This window comes from Folsomia candida, unplaced genomic scaffold (assembly GCF_002217175.1).
Source record: "Folsomia candida strain VU population unplaced genomic scaffold, ASM221717v1 Fcan01_Sc003, whole genome shotgun sequence".
Taxonomy (NCBI): Eukaryota; Metazoa; Arthropoda; class Collembola; order Entomobryomorpha; family Isotomidae; genus Folsomia; species Folsomia candida.
Window position 1 is genome coordinate 10,869,515 of NW_019091195.1, and position 19,014 is coordinate 10,888,528.

At 37.7% G+C, this 19,014-nt stretch overlaps 1 protein-coding gene across 1 annotated transcript in view; it reads right to left on the reverse strand.

The window, feature by feature from the left end:
* LOC110846975 (pyrokinin-1 receptor-like) overlaps positions 1–19,014 on the reverse strand; it is a 64,425-nt gene that overhangs the window by 43,534 nt on the left and 1,877 nt on the right. The window lies entirely within an intron of this gene.

Genomic DNA, 19,014 nt, shown 5'->3' on the forward strand with positions numbered 1-19,014 from the left:
GATTCATGAGTGAACAAAATTACGAAAAATATTTAATTTAAATGGGTGGCAATCACTTTCAGAGATAGTAGTAATTTCAAAATAACCCACTCAATGGGCGTACTCACGACAACTTCTTATTTCGCATCGCAACTCATTTAGCAAACTTGCGAAGATCAAAATATTTCTGTCGTGAGGGGATTCGCAAAATATGAGTTCGCAAATCTACTGAAAACACCAATTTTGGTATTATTTCCATGGATTTCTTTAATTTCTCCTGCTGAAGATGGTGAGGATGAGTTTGCGAAGTAATTTTGCGAAATAAGAACATGCCCAATTGCTGGGTAAATTTGCGAAAAAAATCCCATGGTTTTCCAGCAAAATTTTTGCGAAATCGCGCATATCTCGCAAAACTTCGCAAGTTATGTTGCTATGCTCAATTTGCGAGATATGCGAGATATGCGAAGGTTGACGTGAGTACGCTCAATATAATATATGGCGACTGATGAGCATCCACAAGAACAAAAATAATAATTAGTTACCGTTCCACATTCATTTAATTTACATGTAAAGTTTATTTCAACTACGCATTTTGTGTGGTTCACCAAGATTCTAATTAGCCACCTTCTTCGGATTAAAAACATGATTTGGGTGAAAGTTGTGTAGACGGACAGATCTACCAACGCAGTGTTATCAAATTATCACTAACATGTCATTCTTCAATAATGAATGATGCCAATTAGTATATTAACTTGACATGAACAAAGGCGGATCCCTTCCTGATCTAGGAAGAAAATTGTAATGCGCGAGAAGAAAACTATGCCGTTCTATGCGTGGGATGACTTATTGTATTTTTTGTTTCATCCTCTCGTTCCCAGCGACATGCAGCAACGTGCAAGATTCTCATCTGGGAAATGAGTGTCTTCTTGGTTGAGTTGTTTAGCTCGAAAATCTCAACAGTGGAGAAGAACGAATGTTTGGGTCGAACTCCTTGGAAGCGCATTAGTGTAGCACGCTACCTTTCCTTATTAAATTAAGATGGCCCATTTTCACTGCTTTCTCCATTTTCTCCTGCGGCGGAATCTCTATGCCGATAGATGTTCCCCTAATGTCAGAATGGGCAATGTTGTTGACTCGAAAAAGAGTAGCCATAGTAAAACAGCAGGGGATCCTAGCATTAAATTCTTAATTGACGTAATAACCTTGCGAAATTTTTGCATGTAACAATGCTGAAGCGAGTTAAGTATGCTCAACTTTGAGAACAAAGGTAATTATCCCACATTTTATTGTCTTTAACGCCGTCGTTTAAAGGCTAATTGTGCCGTTTCTTGACTTTAAATGCTAGAGTTTTTATGTAGAAACATGGTTGCAGACGATATGGAGCTATAACCAACTTAGAAAGAAAATTAATTTCTCCTACGCCCTACATTAATTAAGTGGCTAAGATATTGTTCGTCGTATTGAATTGCCCTAATGTTTCAGATATATACGCCAATTTATTAAGGTCCATACTCTTTCCTTTTTTCGCAAAAAATGAGATAAAAAATAAATCAATAATAAACCTTTGAAGAAGATGACCAGAAATTTGGTGCAGTTTTTCAATCCTTTGATATTGGCAAACACTTTCTCATACTTCTGCAGAATAACATGCAACAAATTATATGGAATGCAAGCGAAGCCAAAGACTCCTGCCAAGATTTTTTGTCATAGATCTTATTCAATGGCAACGATATCCACAGACAGATTATGTTGAGAAAGGGATTTGAGAAACCATTGGGATTTGTTATTTCACATTGAGCAAGAGAGTACAGTATTGTTACACAAAATATCCGTTTGTCCTGTCTAATTTTAGTGTTCATCTGCTACAAATACCACTTTAGAAATATAAATAGACTATTGAAAAGTACACCGACCAACAGATGACATAAACAGTTCTTTAAGAGTATCGTATTCCTACATCAAAAAATCTGATACAACCCATAAAAATAGATTTCGTTTCGTTTCTCATTGCCCCTACATTCTAGATATGCGCATTAGTTGTCAAGTTGCATGTAATAGTTGTACACACAGATTACTGCACACTAGTCACAATTTTATAGCTGAACACATCTTCATACATAAATATTTTTGTCATTCGTTTTTTTTGTCAACTCACATATTGTCGACGTGTTCTGACAGTATTCGATGCAACAGGTGAACTGGTCTCCCATCCTCTAATTTCAATCAGACATATTCATTCATCTTGTGTTCACTTGGCAATATTTCTGTCACCAAACTGTTACAACTGGTGTGTTGATAGCGATCATCGGCTAAATCTCGGTCGTAAATCTAAATTAGGTGTTTGGAAAAGTGAAATATTCTGCTTTCCTGTAGTCTAACAACTTTTTAAACATTTGTTGGACTGTTCCCACAGGCACAGAACTCCGCATGTCCTTTCCTCCTTCCCTTCAGTCGCATACATTACATCAATTTATTTCTCGAGATTGGCAGTCATCCAGAAAACGAGACAACACACCAAAAAGAGGAGGAAACAACTGTGTATGTAAAAGTGAAGTGGAGTAGAAAGTGTGAAAAAACCTTCTTGGACTTATGCAGAATAAAGTAGGAATAGTTAAGTATGTACAGAGGAAAATATTTACGTATGAATTTCGTCCTCTTCTCCCACTGCGAGAACCAATAAAACCAGTGAGCCACAGAAAACAAACAACAGCAGCCAATTCTTTAATTTCAACCGGTTATAAACTTGGTGTAAAAAGTGAGCTAAACGATATGTATGTACGACAAATAAATGGAGTGGAAGACATCTGCGTTTATTTATTAATTCATTGAGATGAACATACTTCAGCCCACATTTCCCGTGACAAAACATACCACGAGTCGTGACGACTCTTTTAATCTTCTTAATGTGTCCTTTTGCCCTAGTGAATGACTTACTTGCATATGTCAACTTTCAGTTCAGCAATATTTTGCTCACCCCCTCATCTACATACAAAATAACCTGAAACAAAAATACATCATTTTCCGACGCTATGACCCTTTCATTTTGTGAAACTGAGGTGACATTAACATGTACTATATTTGTTCCGACAATTCAAGATTTAGGACTCATTTCGAACCACTGAAATAAGTAGTATAGTAATTAATTAATTCTTCTTTACTGATAAATAGTTAAGTGTCTAACAGTGATGCATGAATTAGATGTTCCTTACATTATTATACATTTGTACATATTCGAATAGTAGCCAATTAGTAAGCATTTGACGTGAAATGTAGAACAAAATTGGGGCGACAGAATTAGACTACGTATTTAGTTTAGTATACTGAGCAATTTATATTCATTATCGTATATATATATGTATATATATATATACCATATACGTATGTGCTATTGGAGCTTAATGGGACCAAGGACTAGTTCAGTGAAAGTGAATGACGGATGTGCCCGGGCATATGTACTGCAGCCTTTGGAACGTTTGGAACTGCAACCTTTCGAATAGGGAGCGTTACAGTACATATGGGCACACATTTATATGATGCGGTTCAAGTCAAGAAAAAATAGTTGGATTTTTACAGGTTTGTTGGAGTTGGGTTTAGAGTTATCAGTAGAGTTGTGATGCATGCGATTTAAGTATTCAACAAACAACACATGCAACAAAATGAAAGAAAGTGTTTACATTGTACTAGTCACTTGTTGGCGTATCCCGTTCTAACTTTTTACTCACTTTAATACTTTAATTCATTTTTTTTCTCTGTTGAAAAGAATTTGTTTCTGCAAGCACTTCGTATTTTTATTTATGCATGTCGCGTACTACTCAAAGCACGAGGAGATTAACGTTTCGAAACAACAAACAGTTACAGAATTAAGCCGACACATAACAATTACTTGGCTGCAATGGAGTGAACAAGTCCACCGACACGTCCTTCGTTCACCTACATACATACTTAAATGAGCCCTCAGCAAGTGCAGTTGAAACGATACGAGGTTTCATTATTCATGAGATTTTCAGGTCCATATAACCACAAAGCAACAAGGAAATGGCTATAGATGCGCTTTCACATGGCAATTAGCTTCGATGGAGTGGACAGTGAAAGTGGATTCGATTCTTGTTGACCTCAGAAAAAGTAGCAGCCACTATGGAAGAAGGGGAAATTATATTGACTTTGATGAAATTGAAAGTTGTTGGCAGTGAAATTTCAAGTGGTCAGTTACTCAAGGAATGTAGAATTGGGTATGCAATTTCTTAACTCGACGTAGCTCATGTGTGTCATCTTGAAAAGAACTGGGTTTTCTGTGCAACTTAAAGTTGACAGTGTGCATTGATTGATTCCCATTCATGCATGTTATATATGTAGAAGATCTATGATGCATGTGTGCACAGTATACATTTCCCTATCTCTGAACACCAGAAAACTTCGTTGTCGACAGAGTTTGACTCAAAATACAGCGAGAGAATTTTACATTTGAACTCTCCTTTGCGAGCAAGAATTTTTGAGACATTGAAAGAAAATTGGCATTGCAGAGTCAAAAGTTTAAACCGTAGCCACTGCGGTGTAGGTGGATATGGATCTAAGAAAATCTAATCATGTCAGATTTCCAATAGTAGAAGTACTTAGCTTATCTTCTCAAGAAAAGTGTGGTGATGCAATATGACGATTCGTGGACACTTGAACATACATAAATATATTTATTCGCACTTAAAGAAAAGGATGTCTTATGTTGAGTGATTTTGTTAAGTGACTGAGAGTTGTTTTAGACCATAAATATGTGGAACTTTCATAACAGTTTTATGAAAATAAAATATATCCACATCACCTGCAGTATCACAATAAGAGTATGTAGATAATCTTAAGCTGAGGATTTACGATTTACGGATATTTGTATGACTTGCTATAACTAAATTCGTATACGATGACTATGTATGACGTCATGTTAACCATCTGGGACTCAACTTTCATAAATTAACAAATAACACAAATTTAAGAAAAAGTGTACAACTTTTCCATAAATATGATGACGGTATTGAGTCTTAATTAAGAAAATCTGTTTCTCCCAGTGGAACTCTGTTTATTGTGAATCTGTTCATTACGCGTAGATCGGTAAGGACGCCATGTTCTTAGAATTCTATATTAGGTTATGTGTAAAGGCGGAGAAAGTATTGGCCGCATCACGCATTATTACTGATGAAATGAGGTAAAGTAACGCATATAGGTATTTCGAAGATATTTTTGCAACATGTTCCTCGAAACAGGGAGTGGTCGGAGCTACACATTTTGCAAAAGTCTGCAACCAATATTAGAGTTGCTATTATCTGTCCAACTCGGGACTGCTCACATTCAGCATCTCATCCGTGAGAGTGTGGGTTTAATCTCTTTCCATGTCCTTTTCTTGACGATTTTCTCTTTATTTATGTGACAGATCAATGCAGTTCCCCGCTCAGCAAACTCAAACTGTTCACTCAGGACTTTATACATTTGCACAAAAGTTTAGAGACAAGCCTTGGTTTCTCAGTAATTCTCAGTTCCATAAGAAACTGGGGTGAGGCTGCTCTTCACTTCCTGCGTACATATAACTTTCCCCACACTAAATACAACCCTCGAGCAATTGTTTCAACAGTTTCGTAAGTAACAAAGTTGTCAAGTAAATTCTTCATGTCCATTTGATGCCACATGTAGCAGATTTTGCTTCCTTTCGTTGATGGCCGGCAAAAATTTCTTACCACAAAATTTCGACTTTCAGTGTTTCACATACAAACTTAGTACATAGTAGCTGAAAATACTTTGGTTGACTTTGGCTCATCCTCATTGTATTTACTCATGCAATTTCAGTTTTTGGATTTTGTTGTTATTTTCATTTCCCTCATTGAGAATTTGTACGAAACATAATGAAAAAACTTCCACCCTGAATATTTAAGTGAAAGTAGGCCATGACCAAAAGGCATGACCAGTTGTTTAAATTAGCCCTTTTCTGAAAGGTGCTGTTAAGTTAATGCAATTTTGCGTGGCTCTCAAATGGATCCCACACCCTCACCATGTCGAGCCTATTTATAGATAGGCATAAAAAATCGATGCCGAGCCTCAATGAGAGGAAGTACATGTAAGTGTTGACAAAAAAGAAAATCGAGTATTCTGAAAATCCGTTGGCACACATTACAACCGAGGAAGGGGAAGAAATTGCGTCCACCAACCCCCACGTGCATTGAACACACATTCTACCTTTGTCATTAGACTGCTGACTATGGCGAATGAAATCGATTCAGTCAATGTCGTGACCAAATCCTCCAGAGAACGGTCAAGACTGGAAAGTGGGTTAAATCAGACACGTCTTGCCTTGCTTATTCTTCATTGTGACTCAAGTCATATTTCTCACTGCAGTCAGGCCAGTGACAACCTGACTAGCAAGTACAATGTACATGTAACTGTTTACGCAGCTCTGCGGAAAAATGCATAGGACGTAGTTCACGGTAGTACGAACACCATTCATTCCAATACTTGGCCTACAAAGTCCCATTAGATTAGACGTCCGAAAGGAAGTAAATCGGACGAGGAGCGAGGAGTACGAGTTTTTCGTGGGATCGCGTCGTATTTCTGTGTGGGTGTAATATCCGCTCGGTCGTCCCGTTGGCAGCAAGCAGCAAAGAGTTGACTCATCCTGTTCTTTCCCGTTCCTATTTATCCACCACCACCGACTTTCTGCTCCTCATGCTTCTCCGGAATTTCCACAGATCTCTGATTGCGTTTATTTCAAGGGTACACAAAGACCACTTGGTATTCCCAGACAGACTTCAAGGGAAGGCTTCCAGCCACTCACCCGTTCATTCACTCGCTTACAAACGAGAACACGGGTGAAAGCAAGTTTGAATGGTGGTGCACGGTGTGAGTGCGTAATGCTTTCTTCAAAGCTCAAATATCAACTCGACTCCCAGCGATAATCTTATGACATTAATGTGCTCTTTCAAAGTCGACATTGCTATTCCTTGCCCCACCGCCAAAGCTTGTTCGTGGAGAAGAATAAAATCAGTTAGTAGTTCTGGATAATAGAAAATAAGAGTATCAATATAAATTACTATCCAAATTTACGGGCTCTCCAACCCCAATCAAATACTTCTGGGAAATGGATAAAAGTTTTCCACTGATAAATTTTGCACACTTGGCAAATTGCAATGTATGTACGTCCTATGCATATACGCGTACATTGAAGGAGGGCAACTCTGCATACATAAAGTGCCATCAAAAGGAGGGCATGCAGTATACCGAGTGGCAGCTAAAGTAGGTTCCAATCTGTTTTTGCATTAGCGGACTTGGAAAAATCCTAGTAATCGAGTTCTGAGTGAAACGGAAATAATGAGCTTGAATAAAATGACACAATTTCAAACATTATGCGGCTGCAGCAGGAGAGCATTTTCTTGGAGCAATAAGTATGAATGTAATGCATGTACATACAAATGTGTAGGGGTTTCTCCTTGGTGTCTGAGCCAGTCCGTGGAGATAAAACAAAGGATGAGATGACTGCGTACGATTATCCGTCGCCATTCTCTTCACTGACTAAAATCAGTCCCGTGGGAAGACTAGAATCCATTTTTCCGTCGGAAAAGGAATTAGTGTATGGAAATGGCCTCGTGAAATTGAAGAACTTTAAAAAGTTGGATATGTGAAAAGCGTAAGAATACGTTCAAATTATAACTCGATCTAAACCAGCAGCTCAAGAACTTATTTTATGGATCCCCTAGATTGCATTATGGAACTTTAGGATTAATAGAAAAAATATGGAGTTAGCATTTCAAGTAGCAGTGAAAATCAACTTTGGCTTCAGCAGCTAATACATAATATGTACGGATCAATCGAGTTGAAGCTCGTGGATCTGCGTGTCCTGACTGTCTGGATGTACATAACGTACATATGTAGGTGCAGTGCAACACGGTGATGCATCTCTTTTTGAAAAGACACTATTTTTGTAACCAAGATGGAAAAATCTTTAAAAGTTATACACTCATTCATCCTTGTTCAATACATGTCCGCGTGGAGACGAATGGGAAATTGAGATGGATGAGTATATATGAACGCGGTATATAATTATTCTAGTTATGACAGGATATACTTTCATCGCCTAGATATATGGATACCGATAAACGCAAGTGTTGCGTAACTTTTCATTTTCCGATCTACCGCAGAATCAAAAGCGGGCATCAAATTGTGGAGCTGCTTTATTGAAAATAAATTAGGTCCTTGAAAGTGACAGACGTCTCCGTTTCTCTTTTCACTGAGCTAATAGAAACAGATTGCAAGATCCGGAATGAACAAAAAGTAGGAAAGATGCCAATATAGAAATTCTGAGCAAAAATCTCTGCGTACATACCTTTTTGGCAGAGTTATGTGTAGTACATATATAATAAAATAACGTTGCCAGTAAGGTGAAAATGAAACTACATAAATGGTCGAGTATTTACATGGAGAAATTGCATGTAAAATGCCTGTTCCCATTTTCCGATACATAGATTGCCATCACTGGGAAATGTCACTGATCCATAAATGCATCTTTTCCATTACCTGATTGAAGTAGACAACGAATCAAACTGCACTTTAGTGGATAGTTATTATCCAATTTATAGAAATCAAACCATTATCCAATAAGAAATTAGGCATGACCATGTACTGTTTCTCGTGGTACCAAATAAACAGGATACAATTACATACATATACGATCCTAATAAATATTTACAAGCAAAAAGTGTACTTTCTGGACATGTTATATGTTCGATGTAATTTCCTCGTAAAACGATAATTTTTTTGTTTCTTTCAAACAAATCTCATAATTTTTGGCAATAAAACTGTCCTATCTGTGGACGAGTCGTTGAAAAAGGAAATCCGTCATTTTTCCAAAAGGAATAGTCGAACTCTTGATGCATACGCAGAAACATATATAGGACTCGCACACCCCAAATGAATGTATGACCTCAATACAACTGTCTTGGAGATCAAGGATGAGAATAGCGAAAACAAAGGTTGCTGCGGTTCTTGACAAATACGGTCATAAAATCCAACCCACCATAAACTGGATTTAAGATTTCTGGTCATTTGTCATTTTACTATTCGACGTGGCTGTAGTTCTAAGTATCCAATTCACTCTCTATGTAATTTAAGCCGACCATAGTTATGAGAATTTATTTGTAATCTGAAGCAGTGTATGAAACACCATGGTACAACTACAACAACTAGCATGTTAAAGATCAAGATAATATGCGTTGTGGACGACTTTTCCAACTTTTAAAATTTTTTATTGGATAAGTTAGAGCGTTAGACAAAATAGCCTCCTCACAGATTCGATACTCTGTATGAAATATAAAATTGCAACGTCACGGTGTTGCTCGAGTGCTTTTATTTGAACACCATTATTTTGGTTCATCCCGTGTGTTCACAAAAGAACTTGGATTTTCTGGAAAAACAAATGTGGTAATTTAATACTCCCCAGCGACTTTGTCAATTTGTACTTATCTGCTGCTACAGTGCACTAGGCTGCGTCGGTCGGCACAGTCTGCCTAATTTTCTCACTATCCAGAGGTCGAGTAGAATAGACAGCTTGTTAACTGTGTAGGGTATGCTACAATGGCTCGTAACTGCATTTCCCCATTCAGCTTTTATATATGTCCATAAAACTTTTCAAGATTAAAGGTTTAAATTTAAATGTCATGCTTAACGATGTAGATTATGATGGATTCCTTCTTTCTCGAGCACACTCTCCTCGGAAGAGAAATTGCTTTCTTTTTCCTCCTGGACAATGGCTGGTGGGTCGCTCAAGTTGTTACAAATTCTGACAACTTGTGTGTGCTCTGTTCGAGAAGGTAAATCCATTACATTTTCATGGCTCACCTCGTCTCTTCACCTACCAGCATATATTGTGTGCGAGCTCGAATGATCACCTTTGCTCTTTTGCATTTTCATCTGTCGGGATCCAACCAAAGATCAAACGCTAAACTTGGTTCAAGTATATGCGTTCGATTTATTCCCATCAACACACCATGCGCCCGCCTACTATACATATAATCCACATTATTATCCTATCCCTTTCTTAAACATTTCACCTTGATGCTCTCGTATTTTCTCAAGAAAGTTTCAAAACAATTTAACGAAAATAGAGCAAAAAGTGAGAAAACTAGTTACGTTTCAAATTAATAGCATGGGTAAGTGGTTGGGTTGTTGCATTTCATATTTTCTAATGCCAGGAGTGCATATTATTACTGGTTAATAAGATGTATTTTCTAAGGGTTCGTCTAATTTTATTTCTCCATAATAACCTTTAGAAATTTTGCAATACAAGGTTACATTTTGTTGTCCTGTTAAGGAAAAACAGTGGGCGTAGAATAATATTTATTACAAATATTTCGACAGTTCCGTTTTATAACGGCACTGTCAACAGTCTGCAAATGCCTTTAATATTTTCCCAACTTATAAATCTGCATTTATAATTTTCCTTTAAGACATTTTCACTAACATATTACAAAACTTTTTTTCTACCAAAGCTAAGAAACGATTTAGCTCCAACATTATTATTCTATTATTAGGAAGAAAAGTTTTGGTAAAGGAACTGTGATTTTGAGGAATCAAGTAATCGTCTTATCAGACTTGTCATTGGTGTGCGCAAACAATGAAGGGAATGCGAACGACACTTTTTCAAAATCTCATATTATTCTCTGGGAAAAAGTAAGTCATTTTAATATGAGTCTGGCTGAACGGAAGGAAGGAAGCATTTGCTCCGAAGAGTATGCAGGCACATCCTATCGTACCATGTTAGTGCTGAGACGGGAGAAAGTTGTCTTTCTGTTCACTTCCCTCGGACCAAATAATACTTTCGCTCTGTCGCCATGACTTTTGGTAGTATGGTTGCTCATGGAGCAAGCGGTATGAGGAAAATGGAGCAGCATAAAATTCCAGATCGGCAATAAAAATTGGAATAGAAAAATCCTAAAAGTGGATATGGAAGGAAATCGGCCCGACGGAGTTTAGTTGCGCCTGAGGAGGATGAAAATATCGGCATGAATGAAGTGGTGGGTGGGTGGTTGGTTGGTTGGTGGGGGATCCATGAATTTGGCCAAATGCCCGAGGACACGGGGCATATATTTGTCACCATTCACCACGGCTGAACTAACCGAGAGTCTCTTGTGCAACATTTGTCATCAATTTTGTAAATTTGAGAAGAAGAAAAGTGTACACTGAACAGACGTGTAATAAATACTGAGAAGAACGTCGCAGCAAATTGAGAATCATCCGTAAAACAACTCCCTTCCAGCCCCATGAAACTCCCCCGCAATCGGATCGTAACTTTTTTGATGATGCAAAAACCATTTATAAACGTCTCATTTTATTCAACAGTCTCATGTGTAGCCACTGCTTGGTGGTTGTGGTTGGTTGGTTGGATTATTTCAAACGTCTCGTATTTGTGTATGTATCTCCGCTTCCTGTCTGCCTCAAGCAAGCCAAACAATACTTGTTCCATGCTTTGTTTTGAGCAACCCATTTATCTTTTTTGATCTGATTTCGTGTTTCATTCTTATTCCTGTCCATTATTCTTCTGCTCTTTTCGAAGAGCCATAGGACAAAAAATGACGAATCTATTTCAAGAATCCATAAGACTATAGCTCATTCAATAGAAATCAACAATTATGATATGCACTATGACATTCTCGCTGGATTAGTACTAGTACCTACGATTTAGGATGTAAAGCTCCTTTCTCATTTGGTACATATATAGTAATTCATAGAACTGTTGGAAATATTATGTAAGCAAAAAATAACATACGACAAGTTAGGCAACATAGTCCATACAAATATTCCTTTGAGTGGATTGACAAATTTGGGCATTAGAAGCTAATGACAGGATGTGGAAAATATTTTTTAGTCCGATTGATGACGCGTCAGAGATTGATCAACCGGAGTTTTATGTAACATCACGCATGGATTGGAGGAGGTGTCATGCAAAGTAACTCGTTAGAGTAATGAAAGAGTCCTGTGTATGTAAACCACTAACAACCAGCAGCCACTGGTGGTTACAAAATGGTTATGTCAACACAAAATTGCCTTGTGGTTCAACAATCCGCATGGTTGTTGAACTAATCTATCAACCAATCTGAAAATGTGGGATTTAATGTTTTTGTATACAATATCCTCTCGGAACTGCCGCAATTCCATATTTGATTGCATTTTCTCTTTCTCCTAGTAAATTATAAACCCAGGGCCCCTGTTATTTTATAACTCATGCATAGATTTATTTGATTAGTTAGATAACCATGAAACCACCATGTTCAGAACAGAGTGTGGGTTGTTGTCTGCTCAGGTGTCAAAAACTTCCTGGTGGTCCCATGACGCGAACTGTTTTATAAATCTCGCTGCTCTAGGTCAATGACTAATTTTCACCGCCGAGGTGAAAGTCAGTCTTGTTTTTCGATAACAAATTAAACAAACACACTACGTAAAGGAAAATTTGAGATTTTATTAAGGCAGCTTTACAACCAATCATTCCGATAGCTATTAAATTTGGTTAACGAAGGAAGGAATTTAAATATAACGCAATTCAGACACGATCAATTGCGGAGCGGAGTCCTTCACTTAATTGCAAACATTTCTCAAGGATGTAAACCGTGAAACCCCTCTTCTCGTCTCGTCGATATCTCCAAATTCCCAACCTGGTAGCTCGTTGACCACACTTAAATTCAGCTTCACCATACCGCTAAATCATTTCAGGTGCTGGGTATTATATTATATCATGCCTGCATGAGTTTGTTCATAATTGGACGTAATCGTGCAATAGCGTACGCTGAAGTGCATAGCGCTAAATTTTCGATACGTAGATAAGAGCTTGTCAAAGACCAAATAAAATTATAATCTTTCAAAAACTGGTTTCATATATATATGTGTTTACTAAAGCATATGTAGCTGCACGTTGTGTAAGTTTTAGGTGCTTTTGAGTACTTACATTCACTTTCACTTTAAAAGCTTTTGAGCTGTTTATCTCCGCATCACCGGGCTCCGATTGCTGTCAAAAGATAATTTTCACTTTCACCATCATCAGCATGAGTAACCATCTCAATCCCTGCAGCTGCTATTCACAACAACAACCCTTATCTAGGAAACGGCCAAGGAAGCGTGAACGAATAAGTTTGCAAAATGTGGGAGTGGTGGATTTGGAGCTAACATGCAAATAAACTGGGCTGAATGGGTGCATGGGCAACACGTTCATCGAGCATCCCATGCATAATTCAACATCCATTCTGTCAACACTGCTGCACTTGGCACTGGAGGACTCGAACACAAACTTTGGTCAAAGGACGAAACAAAATCAGAGCCGAAAGAAATCACTTGTGTTGCAAATGGATAGACCCGAGTATGACTATTAATGCAATTTTTGATTTATGGAAACATTATTTAAATCCGTATAATAAAAGCATGATTGATCACCACACTTGACCACAAACCCATTATTACATATACTCTGCTCCTAATTATTTATCATCAATAAATGTATGCAATTCCAGCCAGCATTGTTTTGACGAAAAATGTACAGTGGGTGGGTCGTGGGAGGTCAGCATGAAAATTTGAACAAGTGGCGACACAGCCTGAATGAGGCTTTTTATTACAAATGGTGGCACGCCTTTGACTCATTTTTCATTTGGTCGTTTCTTTACCCATAGGTCCTCTCGTCCTCTTGCAAGGTTATGGAGTTGCAGAGGAAATTTGAAGAACAGAATTGGACCCTTTGTCAAAGGATGACAATAGTTTCAAATGACAAAGCATCGTTTACTATTCTTTTCACTTTTGAAGTTTAAATTTCAGCCAATTTTTAGCCCGAGTTAGGCTTATGGAACCATCATGTCTGTCTGTCTGTTTTCAATAACTCTAGAACGCATTGACAGATTTTTACCTAATTTGGCAAAAATGTGTAACTGGGCAATGCAACGACCGAGTTCGAAGATGCATGGGTTTGATCAAAAAAGGTTTTGACCTGTCGTCGAGGTCGTGGTGTGGGTGGGAGGTTTGATGCAGAATATGCAAAATCGTCGTAAAAGGATGAAATTTGGCACAATGGTCTCAATTAAAGTATAAACTAGGAATATAAAGCAAATCTTGAAGATTTTTTACTTAACGCCTGATGGCCACCCCCCACCAATTTTCAGAAATTGTCTTGGAAAGCTGAGGCACAGAGATCCTTAATCGCTTCTCATGAAAGAATAGAAACGTATGCACATCTGAACAAAATGTCACCAGAGTTATCCTAGCCCGTGACCCACACTGATTTCCAGGAGTTACCACTCAGCAGAAATTTTACATGGACGCTAACAATGACTTTTATCTAAGCAGCAAATGCAACTTTGAAGTTTCAAAAATGTTTGTTAATAAATCCTGGTTCGGGTTATGCAAAGCTGTACTGATCCTGAGAGGTTTTTTAACAAGTGGCTTAGAATTAATTGTATAACAATATAAATATAACTTTCTTCAATAAAGAGAAATTTTGTTTATGTAAGTTAAATTATTAATGACAGGAGAAACAGACTCGAACTCGTCATGTAACAACTCTTCAGGTACACTGCATCACCTAAGAAAAAGACAATTAGGACTCAAAAAGCGAGAACACTATATCTGCCGATATTCGAAGTACGCCAAGTTTCGATCAACAGTATCAACTGCTCAACTTGAGTATATTACCCTCATAGAGCGGGTCTTATATATACCCGATCACTTGCAACTTCGGCCTGAAAATTGTCAAAAATGAGTTTTGAAATCTCAAATTTCTGTAGAATACTAAAAATATATCTAGCCAAACATATCCAGGAACAATTAGGACTTTAAGTCATTATCCACTTTGCATTTAACTTTTTTCTTCACACCCGCCGTTATTGATTTTTTGGAAGACTTTGCAACTTCATTGTTAATTTTTTGCAACCGGAACCAAAATTTTCTTAAAGTATCGACTGTTTCCCAAGGCTGGAAGTATTCCTTCTTACACATAGGTCACATTTTTTTATTGAGCGAAAATGAGGCATATACGTAGGGTTTCCATTTTTCGACGCCAAACTGAATTTTTTTTCGATTTCTTGCTTGATAGTTGTTGGATTATGGAATGGTCCAAGGTCGGTCTAAAATTTACATTTTCTATTTAATAATACTCCCTGATGAAAGGAATCAGACGGTCTATCCCCCATTCCCGAAATCAATCTTGTACCTCCTCACAGCCCTTTTTAACTGAGGGGTCCGAAAGGTGCCCAAATTGACCGAACGCCAACCAAACCTGAGGTTTTTTGAGAAATTTCGAAAAAGATTTGAATTTCTCTACGGTTTTCAGTTGAGAGATATATTTCCCATGAAAAAATTGCCTTGCCGGAGTTTCTGTTACGTTTTTAAGAACGTAGGACTCGTCGTCAGTGACCAACTTTTTTGGTGAGATTTTGTTGTAAAGCTTGGGAGGTCGTGCGATTATTATTTTTTCTTCAGTCCCCTTTGTTTTGCTGGAGATTTCTTCGCATACGCTTTGACCCCCATTTTATAGGCCTCAATATGATACAAGTGGTTTGTATTAATCTTTGACTTCATGGCCGCATCAGGCACCGACATGGATGGAGAATTTTGTTAAACAAATTTTTCGTTTTTCATTTTCGGAGGAGTCGAAATGATGGTTTTTTCTCATCCTGCGTATTTGGGGTTGTCATTTTCGGATTCTCCATACTTTTTTATGTATGTCTTAATTTTTGCACGGCCACATCCCTCTCAGTTAAAATGTAGTCAGGTCTTCAACGAGTCAATGTCGAGCAAGTTTTGGGACTTACAAAAACTTTTTTCCCGACTTAGTCGTTTTGAAATGGTATAGGAAATTTTGTTTTCAAGGAAAACTTATGAAATTTTAGGGACACGTAGCCAGATATATTTACCTTATTCCACAATAATTTCAGATTTCAAAACTTGTTTTTGACCATTTTGATACCGAAATAAAAAGTGATCGGGTACATATAAGACCCGCTCTACTTAATTGGAGCCCTACATGATTCCATGAAGTGAAACCGACAGATTTGAGCTCCAGTAACAACTACATATGATATAGAATTACCGTTTCTCAAATTACAGAGAGTTACAAGAACTTACGATCAACATCTTCCATGATGAAACACCAAAATGTCATCTCATTAAACCTGATGGATTGATGGAATTACTAATAATATTGCAATTACTCCTCGAAAACGGCGAATTTTACGCGTAACGACAATGACTTCGGTCCTCGGCGAGCAGCAGGTCTAACGAAATAGTAGTGGGGCAACTTGCATTCAATTACTGACGAAGAAACACATACATTGTATATACGTATGTATCTACGTTATCAAGTAGTGGACTAAGGGGAGCATCGCAGCTGCTTCCTCGGAGGAAATCATGGGAGACTAATTCATCAAGATCACATACAAGATCAAATCTCAGGATACCATTTCATTTCCAATATGAGAAAATGGATTCGCTAATTGTATTTCTTGTAATCCGCCATGATTGAATAGTACTTGCTGTACCATCGAGAATTCTGTCTTGGCAAGTGCCAGATACATTCATGTTGTTCATCATTTATTTCAGAACTGGAACAATTTCTCAAAGACAACACGTGCGCCAATTTTCAACAAAGTTACGGACGAAATGATATCTACAACAATCCAGGACTAACTATTATGCACATACGATTGGATTTCTGATCTTTCTTTCTTCTTCTGTTATGATCATCTAAGCAAGAAGGGACAAAATATATATTCAGTGGAAAATACTCAAGCTTGGGAAGAAGTGAAAAGTGGATAGACAGGGAAAGAATAATTTCGAGGGTAAAGTCATTTGAACGTGAAAGTAGATAATTGAGGAGATAACACGCGCAGGCAGGAGAACTATCCCAGAAGAAGACCAATGTCTTGATTGCTAGAATCTACTAGAATTTTATACGGTTTCTTATTATATCTATCTGGGAACAAAGAATAGGAAGGCTGCACCGTCATTGATTGATTCAAGTCGTGCAAGCAGGTGAGGTAGTCTAAACTCCCAAAATATCAAGAGCACGAGTGGGAGGAAAACCGTTGGAATGCCGTCTAAGAAATTATTTATTTGATACTCCTCATGCAACGAATATAAGAATAAGTATATACATAAATTTACAGTAAGATAACCATTTAGCGTATTCATGTGCTAAAACTTTGACTCCCCTTCCTCACTGTTGTATAAGAACTTTGAAAGTAATCTTATCCACTACAGCTCATAAAGTTTTCCACAGCAAAAACTTTCTCGGGCCCGCAGTCAATGTTTTAATCATGGAAATGTCTGGTCTAGTGAGCGTCGTGGAAATAATTATTGTGAGTTTATAATACAATAATACTTTTGTCAGGTGGGTTGCTCCAATTAATTCGTGAGCATGACCCTGCTGAAATTCATAAACGTTCACTCCAATTCAGTTCAAGGTATTCCATAAAAGTCAATGCGCAAAATTCATGTTCATTTAATTAGAGCGCTTTAAATAACAAATTTAGAGTGATTTGCAAGGACAGGAATTATTGCTGCGAAAAGAGCCTCCACATTCGCAAGTAGACCTGCTTTCACGCTACTAGACTACGAATGGAATGTTTCGTTCTTGGTTGGCTTCCTATTCCGGCCATATAAAAGACGATTTCGACCACGAAATTTAGCTGAACTCGCTACCAAGTGCGTCAGCCATGTCCATAATGTTCAGCCGCTATATTGGTCTCCATTTCCACTTAACCTCGACCATCGTCTAGTACAATGAGGTGCAATGCAATGTAACAATGTCCAGCCAACAACATGCCCACCACCCACGCGTCCCGCAATTACTGTCATTTACATTATTTAGCGTCAAACATAAACTTTCTCTCCTTCATGCTGACGTTACATCCATTCATATTGAACATATCGTTTCTGAGATGTTCACTTTTTATGGTTACATGGTATGTATATATACACTTGCTATCCTTTGTTCATACCAGCAAATCGAGTGCAGTTAGCTTGGATTCATTGAATTCGAATGACAACTTGTAAATAGTGTGCATACAAAACTGACTGGAGTGCAGACTAGGTACACATGTATGTAGGTCTCAGAACAATTCCTTATTGACACACCGCGCGGCTAGCTCCCTCACAAATATTTAACAAACAAGAATACTGTGACTCGGGATAAATATCATCTTAATGCTGAGGGTTTAATCTCATGCCCTTTAAATGATGACTTGGTTATTCGGGGGCACTAGGCGGGAAACAATTAGCCTCAGTTTAATACTAAGTTACCTTCCCATTAAACCCAGTCTACACTTTTACACGAAATGGCATTAATGTAAATAAACAGTGGCAATCTATTTAACTTGTTGTCTCCGGTTACTCAAATAAACGCACGTGGGACTGAATAATCGGAGGTGGACGTAGAATTCGTACACTAATACAGACGCTTATCAGCTTTCTTAACACACAATCCACTGTCACAGGGGAAGAGCCATTTGTGTAAATTTGCTTGTAATTATAGTGCTTATCGTTATGTTTGGAAAACCACTGAAATTGTATCGGATAAATAAATAGATGAATCAGTAAAAAAAATCTTTGTATCCAATTAGTCTTCCATGAATACATACGTCAAAGTACTGCATGTACTGCAATGTGTGAACTAATACATACAGTCGTCAATCCGGCTTAATGTTGGTCACCTCTCTTTGTCACTTAATCTATTCGATGTCATCCCAAGACAAAAAGCCTCCTTGAAAGAAGATGTTTACTTATCTTTGTCAGTATAACTTTCTTTTACAACCTATAAACAACACCATTTCTTACATAACTTTCATCGGTTCAGCAATATCACGAATACATAATATGCATTACATGTTATACATTTCAGTAGTAGTGCGGAGAAAGTTACTTATAATTACGTCCAAGGTCAACTTGACCTACCAAACGACAGAACAAGTTTTCCTTGTGACTGAGTAACATGTACACATATGTGCATAGAGATATGAACTGACAGCTAACAGTACGATA